General features: G+C 49.6%; 1 pseudogene; it reads right to left on the bottom strand.

The window, feature by feature from the left end:
- Positions 1-1369: 1369 nt before the first annotated feature.
- LOC149325093 (uncharacterized) lies at positions 1370-2322 on the bottom strand (annotated as a pseudogene).
- Between the last annotated feature and the right edge of the window lie 12768 nt (positions 2323-15090).

The following is a 15090-nucleotide window of genomic DNA, read 5'->3' as shown; positions in this document are numbered from 1 at the left end:
AGAGTCCTTAAATCACGTATTTACGCTGTTTTCTCTCTCTTGTCCTTAGTGATTGCTCAAAAATGCGTGCAACATGTAATTCACAACTCTTTGTAGATATATTTCTGTTTTCTATTATTTTTGTTTGAAAATGAAGTGGCGCTGCAGAAAAATAATAAATGAGAGAACAGGGACCACATGCAAAAGTCTGGGAGAGCCGCGTTGCGCAACTTGTTTCCTGTGTTTATTTTAACTCTTTTACTTCCTTTTTTCAGAGTAGCAGGCAGGACAGAAAGCCATGACAAAGGCATGACGCGGGTCCTGCCCCCTTAAAAATTGGCATTCATACAGATACGGATGCCTCACACGTGTTTCACAAGTCAAACAAAACAAAAGAAAACACACAAGTATTGCCCAAATTTTAAAAAGCTATTGAGAACACAGCTCATGTCGAAAATGAATGCGAGTGGACATGAATAAACAGTTGTCACCAGAAACAGATTATGTGGGAACGATTGAAATATAATTGAAACATCACGTAGGTAACCCAAAAATATCTTAATCTTAAAATTCGGATTCCAAAAATGATCTCAACGACTGTTGCTCCAACCAATTTTACAAAGAGGGGAGCGTGTATGATAATGATTCCTTGCAGTAGTTTGCTCGTTGCGTGGGTACGTTGCATGTTGCACCATGACTGGTACGGCGACAAGATTCGTTCTTTTCCAGCTGCACTATTTCCGCTAAGATGTTATCGCTTTTTTTAACAGAGGACTTGGAGCATACCAGCAACCTGTGACTACCAGATTAGGAGGGGGCATTTGTATGCGGCACGCTTGGCAAGCGTGAATAGTCGGTCGAAGTAGGGCCGCAGGCACTTCGGGGGGCTGTATACGTTGAGGATAAGAGACTGTTATCCAGAGTGTGCTGCGGCACGAGTTCGAGGAGGAGATGATCTATTTCAGGGACGTCTAAGGGGTGGGAGATGGTTGTGAGCGCATGGCGTACAAGGAATGCAACCCGATGGGGTGTAGGAGAAATAGGGACGATGGGCAGGTAGCTGGGTAGGGTAAGGGAATTGGAGGGCTCTTTCTTGCAGCGCGAGCATGTCAGGGCCGTCTGCCCGAGCTAGGAACTGGTGAACCAGTCGCCGCCTGGAACCAAAGCCCCAACAGTTCCACTGCCAGATGGTGAGGCTAGTGCGTGGCCTCGCCATCACTGAAGGTGTCGTTTGCCGTGCAGGAGTTAGGGTGTGGAGCTGGGCCTTCTTTTTAGGCTGCGCGTCGTCACAAGCTGTCGCGTGGGGAGCCTCTTGCTCCTTGAATCGTTCGTCAATTTTTCGTGCGAAATCTTCTAGACTGGTAGTGAGCCTGGAGAATTCATTGTTCAATTACTGGATGGCCGTCTGCACCGCGGCCTGAATTCTGGCTTCCATGAGTTGTTCGAATTTTGGAGGTAGGACTGGGGTTATCTCGGCCGGGGTTGCTGTGGTCAAGGAGGTAGAGGGAGTTGCAGCCCGCTTCTTGGCTGGTGGTTCGCGAGTAGGGAGAGGTGGTGTTGGAAGAGTGGAGGTAGGAGCGGCCGGGGCCGCTGTGCCCGGGGTAGGGGTTTGGGCCTGCTGATGAGCACGCAGCTGGGCCTGGAGGTGGAGGTTGGTGGTTTGGATGGAGGCGAGCTGCGCGCGGACACGCAACAGCTCTTCATAGAGGGGGTTGGCGGAGTTCTGGGACACTACGTCTGCCCACCTCACCTCAATGGTGGTGAAGCGACGGGGTGCTTGGGCAGGTGGCCTCGGGGGGACTGGAGGTGGTGGTAGCCTGGTTCCGGTCCAAGAGCGGGACCGGGCCTTGGGCTTGCTAGTGCTAGGCGGCTGTTTCGGTGCGGCAGGCTGCAGCGCCGGGAAGGACTCCGGGGTGAGCCGCGGTGCCTGGGGCTTGCGGGTCGAGGAGCGGCTGCCGTGTTGGGATGGAGCCTTACTGGCGGAAGCCTGGCTGGCGTTTGCCTCGGCGGCTCGCTTGGCATCCCAATACCTCTTTTTGACGAGGTATGGAGTGCGGGAACGCACCTTGCACGTTCTGTCCACCGTAAGGTGTGCTTTGTCGCAGATCTTGCATTGCGGCCTGCAGGAGTGGTCCTCGGGGGGATCTAATTGGTCGCAGCCGGGGCAAACGCATTGTTGGGAGCCGGGCACACATCCGCGCGGTGGCCGAGTGCGCCGCAGTTAAGTCAGTGCTCAATCTTCTTTTTAAACAGGTAGCACCCAGAGAGAACGGAAGAGTTATAGATGTGCTTGGGCACCCAGTCTTTTTCGAAGAGACTGATGATGGGCTCTGTCGAGCCCATCCGTCTAAAGTCGAGGATGGGAGTGCTCCGCTCGCGACTGAGACGCTCCTTGATATCTTCGTATGAATGGTCGAGAGGGACCCCGTGGACCACGCCGTGGACGCAGTTATCCGGGGCTGCTTGTTAGGATTATATATCGTAAGGGGTGCCTTTGACGATTACTGACTTGATGGCGAGGTAACGGAGTCGGCGCTGCCGGTCGGGAGTGTTGATGAGGATGAGGTGTTGGAGGGTATAGATGATTAGTGTGTCAGGCTTGGCCTCTTGAGGTCCTAGGCGTGCTGCTTGTAGAATGGCATCGTGCAGCACAGCGCCATTAACGGTGGGAAGGTTGAGGCCGCCACGGTGACGGAGGATGATCTTATGATCGTCGATGGGTAGCTTGGGGTGGCGTAGGGAAGAGAGTTGGGGCGGCCGGGGCAGGCGCCCGGCAGAGGCTTGCGGCAGATTCGGAGTAATGGTGGGAGGGGAGTTGCGACTTGAGCATCGCTTGTGGTGAGCTGATTGTCAGCCGTTGGTAGAGGTCAGTTTCGAGGGTGATATGTGTTCTCCTTGTACTACAATGGTTTCCATGCCGGCTTCGAGGCGCCGACGCGCCGGTGGTCTGAGCGCGAAGCTGCGTCTCTAGCGGCGTTCGATATCGGTGGCTGCTGCGTCGCGAGGCTTAGCCTGTTAGCGCAGCGCTGTGAGGAAAAGATATGGACTTGCCTCTTGGTGTGGTAGTCCAAACCGGGAGAGGTTGGTATCGGCAGGTCCCTGACGAGAATCGGAGGCTGGTGATACTAGTTTCAGACGGCTGGGATGAGTTAATCAAGTCGTAAATGATAAAGTTTGCGGAGCGCATTTGCAGCGGGTCCGCACACACGGCCTGCGAACGCTGGGTCTCGTCATCCAGGGGAATACTGAATCGCTATACCTTCCATTAGGGTACATGCAACACTGATTTAATAAATCATTTGAGACTGCAATAACTTCGAAAATTCGGCATTAACAAAATCGCTAAGAGCACAGATGTTTTTTATGTGTGGCAAGGTCTTACCTAATAAGGTGCAGCTGATTCTGGACTTCCGTTAACACGTTTCAATTGCTGAATCCAGTGGCGCCAATGCGAAGGAATGCAAACACTGGTAAATGGTCTGAAATAGACACGTTAGGCTCCCGAGGATATGTCGGTAATGATGAACAAAACATGATCTAAAATTGTGGCCGATGTAGCCGTGATTCGAATAGGTTCCGATACGCAGTACATAAGATTGTAAGGCGGCAACAGCTGTATATACTCTAGAAATAACGATGTTGAAGTCTCTAAAACAGGCCTTTATATTTAGTATGCATTTAATCAAGAATTCCATCCATTTCCTCTAGATATAGACCGTGGTTAGAACTGGGTGGCCTGTATACTATTCCCGCTATTATACCACTAAAAAACCCAACCAAAAGTCATTCTAACGTTTGGTAATCAACTGATACGTGGTTAATTATCATGAGTCGTAAAGAAGGCCTAATTAAGAGAGGAACTCCTCCTCCTCTAGATAGCGAGTTCCTATAGTTGGTTAGTAGTGTATATCCACACACACCGACCTTCTCGCCGATTTTCAAACAGCTTTCTTTTAAAGCTGCCACATCAAACAGGAAATCAGGCCCAGATAGCAGTGCTCACAATGAGTTTTCATTCTAATTTCAAACTTCGAATATTGCAATAAAACTCGGAAAAGTTATTTTGGTTACGGAATTCAAGATTAACTTCGGCTGTCGTAAAACCCGCATTTGTGTTGAACGGCGAAAACTGTTTAGGCTTGTAGGGCCAATGGCCTACACCACTCGTTCAAGTACCTCCTCTTTAGTTATGTGCACAACTTCAGATCTCTCAGTTTTCCTCATTAGGATCTTGCTATTGCTTACTCACGCGAATCTGCAGTTTTTGTCCTTTTTCTTCTGCATACCCCTGTCGAGAAGGATCTTGTTTTCCAGACAGAGAGAGGCCCACTAGTCCCAAGACCCAGAACAGATGTAATTTTCAGTTTTCGTGCCGTCCGGAGCATTTAATCTCGTTTCTTCCCTGAGATGAATTTCACAACGATGTTCGGTACACTGTTCTTTGTGAGAACACGGTGGACAGCATCGATTTCCTCATCGCGAATTTCCTTCTTAAGTACAGCAGCAATTTTTGAAATCCCATCTGAGAGTGACTCATCAGCAGCGAGTGGGACGCCTTTGATTTCGGCATTGTTGCTCCGGCTGTATTGTTTCATGTTAATAAGTGCGTGGCGCAGCTGGCATGCTTAATTTTGCAGCTCCTTAATTTCTTTAGCGTCCTCCGTCTGTTGTTGTTTAACTAAAGTCAAGTCCAAGGAAACACTCTGTATAGTAATTCTCAATTCTTCAAAGGTATCATTCATTAAATCAATTGGAGCTTTCACTTCCTTGTGGCCGTTTGCGCTGCCACAGATGTCTGTTTCTTATAATAATTTTAATCATGGCTAACTTCTGTATCATATCAGCCAAGACCATCGCGATTTATTTCACTCTATCAGATAGTGATTGTGCAAGCGTTGTGAATGGATTGGCGCCATCGCCGGTTTGCATGCTGATTAATCCAACAGCTAAGCAGCAGCAGTATGAATAAGTACGAAGCGGTTCAGGTGCCAAAATTCAAGCAAGAAGGTGCCAAGCTCGTAGCGTACCTGCGAAATGCAAAGCAGAACCTTAGTTTTGTAGTGGGGTTTTCGGCTGCCAGAACCGCTGCTTAGTGTGCCGACTGGTCGGTGTAAATAGCGTCCGAGGTCGGTGCGCAACCGCTGTCACAAGTGTTGGCGTGTCTTTCGGTGCTGTGTAAGCGTGGGTCCTGCTCGCATAGTGGCAGGAGGGTCAACATTACATAGGAGTATTCAAGTTACATGTCTAAGTCGACCTGGTTGACTGTGTAATTTCTATGGACGCATATACACGACGAGATGTACCGCTGGAACGTCTTATAATTTGTTTGTGCGGCGCCTTCCCCTGGCTCTTTAAGAGAAACCACGGCTGGAAAATGCTCAAAGGAAAAGCCGGAGGTCGGCCCGCTTGGAACGGGACCGGAGCCCCCGATAGTTCCATTGTGTAATCGTAATGGGGGCAGCCGATTTAGAAAGAAGGGAGCGCCAACACTGAGGTTGTCCCGCAATGCTCAGATTAAGAAGTGAAAGGTGGAAGTGAGATACCAGGGGTTGAAGCTCAGCACCTAGAAGGGGGCAGCGTCGAAGTCATTGACTCGGTGGTACGATCTGGAGTGCCGACCAGATGCGTCCTTAAGGGGGCTGGCTCTGGGAGAAAGGCGTGGGTTAGGCGCGACGTGTTGAGCGTTCCTAGGGGCAATAGCCTCCATGACTCGAGCGTTGAGGCGTTCTATCCCTGTCTCCAACAGGGTGTTGCGGTTCTGGGCAATTCGTCGTATCTCGACAATGAACGCCGGTACTGGTTCCCCTTCCTACTGTTTTCGGTAGGAAGAACTTGAAGCTTTTGGAAATCTCGCTCGGTGTAGGGTTATAGTACTTGCTTAGCTCGTCGACAACTGACTGATAGCTCAAGGTGTTTGGCTAACTCAGGAGTGACTTGTCCACAAAGGACGTCAATGGTTCTTGACCCATGCACGGCGACTAGCAGTGCTCTTTTGTTTCCACAGCCGGTTATTTGGTTAGCTTCGAAATACGCTTCAAACGTCACGAGGTGAAAATTACCACTTATCTTTCCCTTCGTCGAACTGTGCCAGACAGTGACCCATGGTTGCGGAAGGTCGCAGGCCTGGATGCTGTTGTCAGGCTTTTCTGTTCGATAAATCCTCGTCGCCACTGTAGCAACCGGCCGGCGGCAGCGCCGGGCCCAACCAAACCAGGCAAGCAGTCGGGGCAAATGGTCGGCGTTTATTCAACTGCTTGCGTTTTTCAAGCCAATGAAAAGGAGGAGAAAAAAAGGGGTTTGTCGAGTGGCGCGCGTGGTCTTCGGCACAAACGATAGCAGAGCGATAGGAGGCACACGTGACCCTGACGGCACAGTTCGGAGCAGGGTGTTAAATTTAGCATTAAGACGGGATTCGAGTTCAATCCGTAGCCGTAGCTGCCGCCGTCTCGATCTCTATAGCCTCCGCGTCTGGGGAACTATGGGGAGGGGGAGTTGTTTTAAGGCTTCAATTTTGGCGAGTAGCATCTCATTTTGCGCCCGGAGAGAAGCTACAAGGTTGTGGAGCTCAGCTTCAGTAGCCGAGCGAGGGGGAGGGGGGGGGGGGAGGAGGAGACAACCCTGCCCTAACCGTTCACCTGTTAGCCATTCATGACGCCATCGGCCCATGCACCGGCCGCGCCAATCTTGTCTTGGGAATAGGCTTGCTTTTCCTCGCCGCCGTGTGGGGCGATTGTGACACTTGTCTGCTCTTCACGCCATTCCCGCTAGTAGGCGTCTGTCGCTTTGAGCCAGTGACGTCGCCGCAATGTGTTGAAGCATTGCTGGCGGGGTGATGTGTCTGCCTGCCCGTCACGCTGGATTTCCGGCCCTTTTAGACGGCTGGCTGGTTGCGACGATACTTTGCAGTGCACTCTCGCGATTTCGCGGCATGACCACCACCAGAAACCGCACTCTTGTGCATACACACGTGAGGGGCCCACACCCCCTCTTCTATGGGGAGCCTGCTGTCCACACTGGCCATACTTATCTTGGTTTGGGGCAAGAGTCCGCCCGATGGCCGGCTGTTCCACACAAGCTGCAGGCCGGAATAGGGCGCAAATATGGCTGCACTGAGACGATCTCAGACTTGTAGTGGATGAACCTAGGCTTCAACGTTCAGCACAGGTGAGCCGGGCTTTGTTTCAGTTGCCCATCTTGCGGATGTCAAGTAGAGGGCCGTTCCTCCACTGCGCGCGAGCTTGATGTGATTTAGACGACTCTAGGTTGGCCACCGTATTGACCCCATAGCAGACGCCCTCTGCATTTTGTTTGAAATGGCCGGCGAGAGGCACATCTCCTTTGGCCGATTTGATGGGAAAGTCACCTGGCAGACGGTCTGTGACGTGGCCGTTCCTGTTGCTAGCGAGGATGAAATTTTGCTCCTTGCAGAAAAGGAGGCCCAACTGGGCCGCCTTAGGCGCCCCGAGGAAAGCGCCGAACGTGTCACCGAGCTCGCCATATTGAAAGGCGTCCCGGATGGCCAATGATTTCCGGGGCTTGATGATGTTGACAAAGTCGTCCTGGTGGAATTTTGGTAAAGGCTTGTGCCTCCACTTGGTCACGGAGTTGGGCCCTTGGGGCCGCAGTCCTTCGCCGTGGTCGAGGTGGTAGCTTGGCAGGTAGCAACAGCCTTGACGGTGGTTGGCGTGGCGTTAGCCGCTATCTTGGCCTCTCGTGGGAGCGGCGCTCAAGGAGACGCAGAAGATTTTCATCGCGGATCGGGTCCGCAGGTGCCGATTTCGGTTCCACAGCGACGGGAACGGTCGAACAAGACATCGTGTCCGGGTCATAACCGAGGTAAAGAAGTGTTTCTGCCATCTTGCCAAAAGAAGCGGCTCCCGGAAGCCGTTAGGCTTAGTGTCGGTGCCGGAGGCGGGAAAGAAAACCCGCTTTAAAATTTGGAAAAGTGGACCCACCTAAATGAAATTCGTGTCCACGGATGCCGATGAACGTGCCGCATCCAAAGGGAGCTGCAAGATTGCTGCGGTCCGATGACATGATTCGTGGCTCCTGTCAAAAAATGACGGAGCGAAGCGCCACACACCTAGCAGACGCAAGACGCTGCCGTGTTCCTCTGAAAAAAGCGTGCCGGCGATGCCGGATTCTTAGTGGTGGGTCATTTCCGGTCTGGCTTGTTACTTCTCCAACAAACGAATAGGGGACTGCATCGTCTTCTACAGAGTTTTTTTTACCGTTTCTGAGTAAAATAGCAGATGCTTCACAGCCATAATATTAAAAATAATTATTATTTATAACGTCCACACTATATCGAGCGCAAAATTAACCGAAGTAAACCTTCGGTTAAGTAGGCCTCTAAAGCAGCTGCGCGCATACGTCAGTACATGGTGGTGACAGCTGCACAGCACCTTGCCTACATTCGTTTGCATGTAGTGCTCAGATAGCCTAATGCTCAAATACTTGCTGAGCTAGCTGCTGTATCGTCTTCGTTATTAACAACTTTCTCAGCTCCGGGTTTTCTGCCCATGGCAGAAGTAGATCACATGCACGTGGGCGAACTCTTTTTGATGTCTAGTTCCAGCACGTGAATGCAGGTATTAGTACACGGTGTTTGAGCTTGCCAAAAGTTTGTTGTTCGGCACCTCGTGGACTCCGTGACTGACAAGTATGAACTGCATTTACTTATTTCAAATCCATATGCAAAAAAAAGAACAACGGGGTCTGAAACAGTAACATGGAAAATTTTCTTCGCTATTCGTCGCTTCCTGGCACACTTCCAGTGAATGATTCCAGCCTGGTAATCGAGAACAGTTGTGTGGCACAAACCGTTGCTCAAGTAGGTATGAATGTTCATTTTGTTGCATTGTTAGAACATTTCTACGGCACTAGTCCATCTCAGTATGAAGAGGTGCTTTGATGTCATCACAGGAATATAGAGCTGATTGAAGCCATGTAAACTGGTTACGAGGTCGAGGCTTCTTGAGGAACGCCGCAACAGCCTGCCACAGCGAAATGCAGCCGTGCGCCTAGCCCACCATGCAGCACCTATGAGCCATTGCTGTGCAGCAGCACTGTGCCGCCAGTATCAAGTGGATGTGCCCCTCGAGTTTCCTGTTCAAAGAGAAAGTGTGATGGAAGAAAAGATACCGCTCTCTCAGACTTAGTGGAACAACAAAAGTGATGTGCAACAAATGGGACGAAGCAAGAAAGAAGGAACTTGAGTGGTATGAAAAAGCCGTGAAGCTTCAGGAAGAGTCTGGAAGGAGAGAAACGGAGTTAGTAGGCGTCTTGAAAGATTTCTTGTCTCGTTGAGGAGTAATGCAGGGTGCAGGTACAGAAGCAGTATGACAGAGAAAACAGGAGCATGTGCCTTCCGCGCTTCGTGAAGCACTGCCGCCGAGAGCTGACAAGAGTAGGGGGCATAAAGTGCATGCGTGGAAAGAGCTGCCGACCTCTCTTACTGGGCGTGTGCGTTTACCGCCAATTCTTGCCCGCTTTCGGTGGTAGCGCTTCACGAAGCACGGACGCCAGGCGCTCCCGTGTTTCTTTAAATATTGCTTGTATCTCTACGGTAAAGAAATAAATGTATATTGTTTGCAACGCTGAGTGTCATCAAAAACAGTTGAAAGCATAGTTTGATCGGGGTAAATGGTCATCAGTTAATGTGGACACCTAGGGCATTCTATTATCTCTCTGAGTACTTCTTGCAACCATTGAATTCAGTATAAGGCGCAAAGTTGCTCACCCCTCCGCATAAATTAGTGAACTTCCCCACTTACTAACCAAGGGGAAGCGAAGGCCGCTTCTTCTGCTGCTGGCTCACATTTCAGTCGTCAAAGCAGAGTTGGTGTTCAAATGTTGGCTTGCAAATAACTGGTTCGTGTCAATGCTTCTCAACCTTTGTTTCAAACTCAACCAGGCGGAGTTTCATGAAGTTCATGAAGTTTCAACTTCATGATGCATCCTCAGCATTAGAGCTGAGTCTACGACTTATATGAAAGTTTAAAGAATTTCAGTTGAATATCTTGGCAGCAGTGGGCTGAAAGTACTAATGAACTTTGCCAGCCCAGTCCAAAAGGAATCAAGTACATTGGTTTCATTCCAAACGAGTTTAAACAGAAAAAAAGATTAATGGCATGGAACACGGCTGATTCATGACCAACGCAATAAGAGCAAAAGCCTGCAAGGAACCATTACGCACATAAAAAACTCCTTGGCTTGAATAGTTGGATAGTTGGATAGGCTTGGATAGGAAGTCCTCATGAGTTACGAGCAGACCTTGCAAAAATGCTGTACCAGTGCTTCCCTCACACTGCGTGCAGTTACAGTTCCTTCTCCTGTATAGTGTGAACTGTCTGCGGGAAGATAGTGTCCTGTAATGCGACCTCCTGCTCCCACTGCTGGCCCGTACGCTCTGTGAACTCTTCACAAAAGTTGTGAAGGACACTAGCGGCCTTAATTGCGAATTTCGCTGTGCTGACGTGACATTCCATGTGTTTCATAGTGAAACGAAACCTCGCCTTCAATCGACCAAAGCCATGTTCAGCAATCCTTCTCGTCTCGGCGAGGTTATAATTGAATGCTCCTTCAAGAGCTGCTACAGCAGCATTCGAGCACGCATTTTGTAAATTTCACGTCAGGCTAAAAGCCTGATCATACACCATGATCGGCGGAACACGCACCCCTTCCACACATTCTGTCGGCTCTTGGAAGCAAGAGCTCTCAACATACGTCTGGAGGCTGGAATGGTCGTAAGCATAGGCATCATGGCACCGCCCTGGTGATCCCATGTTTACAAACATGAAGCGGTACCTCTGATCAACGAGGGTCAGCATGATGATGCTATACCTACAGAGAAGATAATCAAAATGAAGGTGCATGGTACATGAGTCAGAAAGGTTTACAAATTCAGAGCAAAGCTATAGGTGGTAAAAATGTGCAAGCCTTTGCCAGAGAATGAGCTTTAAGTGTATAGATGCCATAATGGGCAGACGCAAAAGTGCCAGTAACGATAGGACAACTGCGCACACGAATGCTACAGTAATCTACAAGCAAAGCAGGTGAGGCACAGCAAACATTGCTTTTTCTGGTGTCCCCCATTTTAGTGGTTTCCACTGCTTTACATGGAAATGATACAAGACAGTCGGATCTGTACTGAATATTGCGGAACAGTAACGAAGAAACAAAACAAGTATAATGCAAAATTTTACCTACCATCCTTTATATTTATAGTAGTCTGTAGCAAAGTCTTTGGGCGGTGGGACGGGGAAATGGCATTCGTCTAGTGCACCGACGCCTTGCGGAATTAAGGTGAGTGCCCTAAACTCGCGAATGTGTCAGCGGACGTTGAACGTAAGCCACTGCTGCTCCAGATTACTCAACACTGCCGCACAGAACTCTGTTAATTCGTTGACAGTTGAACGTCCAAGTACAAATAGTTCGGCTATTACTCGGTCCTCCGCCGCTGAGGACAGCCAGAAAACCCCGACAGTGACACGTTTTTCGATGGAGACGGCTTCCGTCTTGCAGATGTCCTGTCGTTCAGGGTCTTTGCGGCAGGACTCCACGAGGTATCTATAGATGACTTGTGAAACAGGAAAGCATCTTTTGAACTTGGCTTGTCCTAAGTGAGGCAACGTTTCCTCAAACCACCTTGAGTTACGGGGAAATCGCCAGCGCTGTCTGGCACCGTCCCGACTGTAGCACTCACAGTAGCCACTACCATTGCATTCGCCAGCAAATGATACTCGATGTCATAGACACGATTCCTAGCAGCGTTCAGTTGCATCTGAAGCCTGTTGAATTCAGCGCGATGCTTCACACGGATGCAGATAAGAACCACAAGGAAGCGTTGAGCCCTGTTCATGTTTGGACTCCCACGTTTCGGCCGCAAACACCACGTTCAGCACGTTGAACACGTGTTCGCTGAACACTTGCAACTGTCCCAGAGGTCTCAACGGCTGCACTACTTTCCATGGCGCGGCGAATGAAACTGCGCAATGCAAAGCAGAGCCTTCGTTTGCCTGGCGTGTTTTCGGCTGCCTGAAGCGCTCCGTAGTGTGCCGACTGGTCCGGGCAGCGGGCTTTTTTATAGGCGGGCTGATGCGCAGTAAGTAGCCTCCCAGGATGGTGCGCAACCGCTGTCACTGGTGTTGACGTGTCTTTCGGTGCTGTATCGTCCACGTGCGGCCCGTGTTGTCGGCATGGCTATCGTCGCTGAGCACGTGCAACTGTCCCAGAGTTCCCAACGGCTGCACCACTGTGCATGGAGCGGCGATCGAGACTGCGAAATGCAAAGCAGAGCCTTAGTTTGCCTGTGGTGTTTCCGGCTGCCTGAACCGGTCCGTAGTGTCCCATTTCACGCTGTGCAACACAGTCAGCCGCGAAGCATGACAACATGCCGGGTGGATTCGAGCCTATCTGAGAATATCGCAGAATCACACCTTTTACATGCTCGACTTTCCAACATGTTCGAAGTGATAGTCCGGCAGCTGTCAGCCATGTTTTTTTTCCTCCATTGCTTGCGTGAGATGATTCAAACTCCTCCCTGGTGGATGTCAAGTCGGTGAAGAGAACGAGTGGGGCTACCAAAGAACATCCAGTAAATGAGCCCGCAGTAGGTCATGGCACTGCTTGAGGGCTTCAATGGCGCAGCTGTCGACTGCAGCTACAGGCTTTACTAGCTAATATGCATTCATTTTGCGCACAAGCCGAACGGCAATCTGTCAAAGTTTTATGGCCTGTGTTAACAAATGGCCCCAAAATATGTTGCCGAGAAGCGAGGTGTAAACTCTGTAGCTGATTCTCTTAGAAAATATTCTACATGACAGTTTGGTTTCTTGAATCATCCTGGCAGCGAGGAGGCACACACACACACACAGAGAGATAGATAAGGAACGCTCAAAACACGGACGAACGCTGCACTCACAATTGGTTTATTGGGAAACGATTTTGGGCATAACAAAGGCTCACGCGTCTGCGCACTACAGACAAGAAAAAAATCGTAGGAACCACATGCCAAGGAACACCAGAAATATCTTATCGTATTGCCGCGAAAAGATTGAGCTCCGAAGTGTACATAAAACCGACGCATCACTACTACAGCCATCTGCTCCTTTCTTTAAATGAAAGGCGCAGGCTTTCTTGTTTCCGGAAGCGAGACATGAAGAAATGGGTGTGCTTAAAAAGCACACCACGCCCTATGTGCAGTGCAGTTTTGGGGTTGTATACGAGCTGCCACTCTCATGTGGAAAAGTGTACATCGGTCAAACGGGGCGATGTATCACGAGCGGCTTCGGGAGCTCCAAAGGAATTTAAAGAACAAAGAAAATGTGCACTTCGTTAAGCACTGCCAGTCATGAACGACATGTTCGCCACGTTTCGACAGTGTAGAATTCTAGGCAGCAGCAAGTATCAAACGTCCCGTGAACTCCTGGAGGCCTTTCACATAAAGAAAGGAGCAGATGGCTGTAGTAGTGATGCGTCGGTTTTTTTGTACACTTCGGAGTTCAACCTTTTCGCGGCAATACGATAAGATTTTTTCTGGTGTTCCTTGGCATGTGGCTCATACGATTTTTTTCTTGTCTGTAGTGCGCAGACGCGTGAGCCTTTCTTATGCCCGAAATCTTTCCAAATAAACCAGTTGTGAGTGCAGCGTTCGTCCGTGTTTTGAGCGTCCCTTATCTGTGTGTGTATGTGAGCCTCTTCGCTGCCGGGATGATTTAAGAATGTTACCAACTTGCCCAAAATGTGTTTTAATTGTTTTAATGACAGTTTGGGTTCCGAAACTTATTTGAAATACAAGAGAAGATAGTTTGGTTGGTTTGGTTTATGGGGTTTAACGTCCCAAAGCGACTAAGGCTATGAGAGACGACGTAGTGGAGGGCTCCAGAAATTTTGACCACCTGGGATTCTTTAACGTGCGCTGACATCGCACAGTAAACGGGCCTCTAGAATTTCTCCTCCAAAGAAATTCAACCACCGCGGCCGGGATCGAACCCGCGTCTTTTGGGTCAGCAGCCGAGCACCATAACCACTGAACCACCGCGGCGGCACACGACAGGAATAGGCTGGGCTAGTTGGTACATTATTGGAATAAAAAACTTTCAAAATCTCGGCTCGGTGCTAAGAAATGTGAGATGTGCAGAAAGTTATCAAACCCACGAAATGCGGAGGAGAGTTACAGCTGCAGAATCGCTAAAATATGCGGCTATGCATATTTGTTCCGCTATTACGAACGCTAATTTGTGTGCAAACGTTAATTACAGCCATTTTACACGTGACGTCACTTACCTTTTCTGAACGCCGACGTAAAAACTACCCGCACCGAGTCGCATCTTTTATGAAAGCTCTCGAAGAGGATGGAAGTCAGATGACTTCGAGCGCAGACTTGAGAGAGATGCACAGAGAAGTTGCATTTTTATAACACTAAACGATCTTCCACAACTGCTGCGCCTGCTGTACTGGTCCGCATTTTAATGGCAAAACATTTCACAGCCACACCTGTGCGGAGTGCACATCCATGGCTATAAGGCTGTAATGTCGCATATACTACTGTAGTATAACACAGTCTAGAGAAGGGTTGGCAACACATGCTGTTGGTGAGCCTGCCTGGAGTTATGACTGAACAGCATCTTAGTAGGACATGGAGAAAGGCAGAAAGAGTTGCTCTAGCACTAAAAAAAAAGCAACAGGTAATCTGGGCAGATGCAGTTCATATAACAAAGAGCAGTCTCCACACAGTCAAAGAAGGGGGCCTACGAATTTAAAACGGACAGCGCGAAGATGGCTATGGCAAAAACAACCACATCACCGAGTTCAACGTTTCCTCCTATTCCGACAAAGAAAGGGATTTGGTGTTTACGCGCAATTTATCTATCCTCCTTAATTTATCTATGCTTCCTCTAGCCGACCGAGCTGTGTTATGTTTTTCAGCATTTGACACTGCCGTGCTTTCGAGCTGTCCAGTTAGAATAGATGTAAGGTAGAGCATACTGTGACATTTAGGCAGGACGTGTTAAGCGGTTGAGGGGTAAGCGACGGACTGTTCCGGTTACAGGGCACTCTCTGAGGGATCTGAAAAAAGTAGTCGGGTCGCACAGAGGCACACGGGGG

Source organism: Amblyomma mixtum, chromosome 10 (genome assembly GCF_055824585.1).
Source record: "Amblyomma mixtum isolate Tamu chromosome 10, ASM5582458v1, whole genome shotgun sequence".
NCBI classification, from domain to species: Eukaryota; Metazoa; Arthropoda; class Arachnida; order Ixodida; family Ixodidae; genus Amblyomma; species Amblyomma mixtum.
The sequence above is the reverse complement of the archived record's forward strand: the minus strand, read 5'-3'. Positions and strand labels throughout refer to the sequence as shown.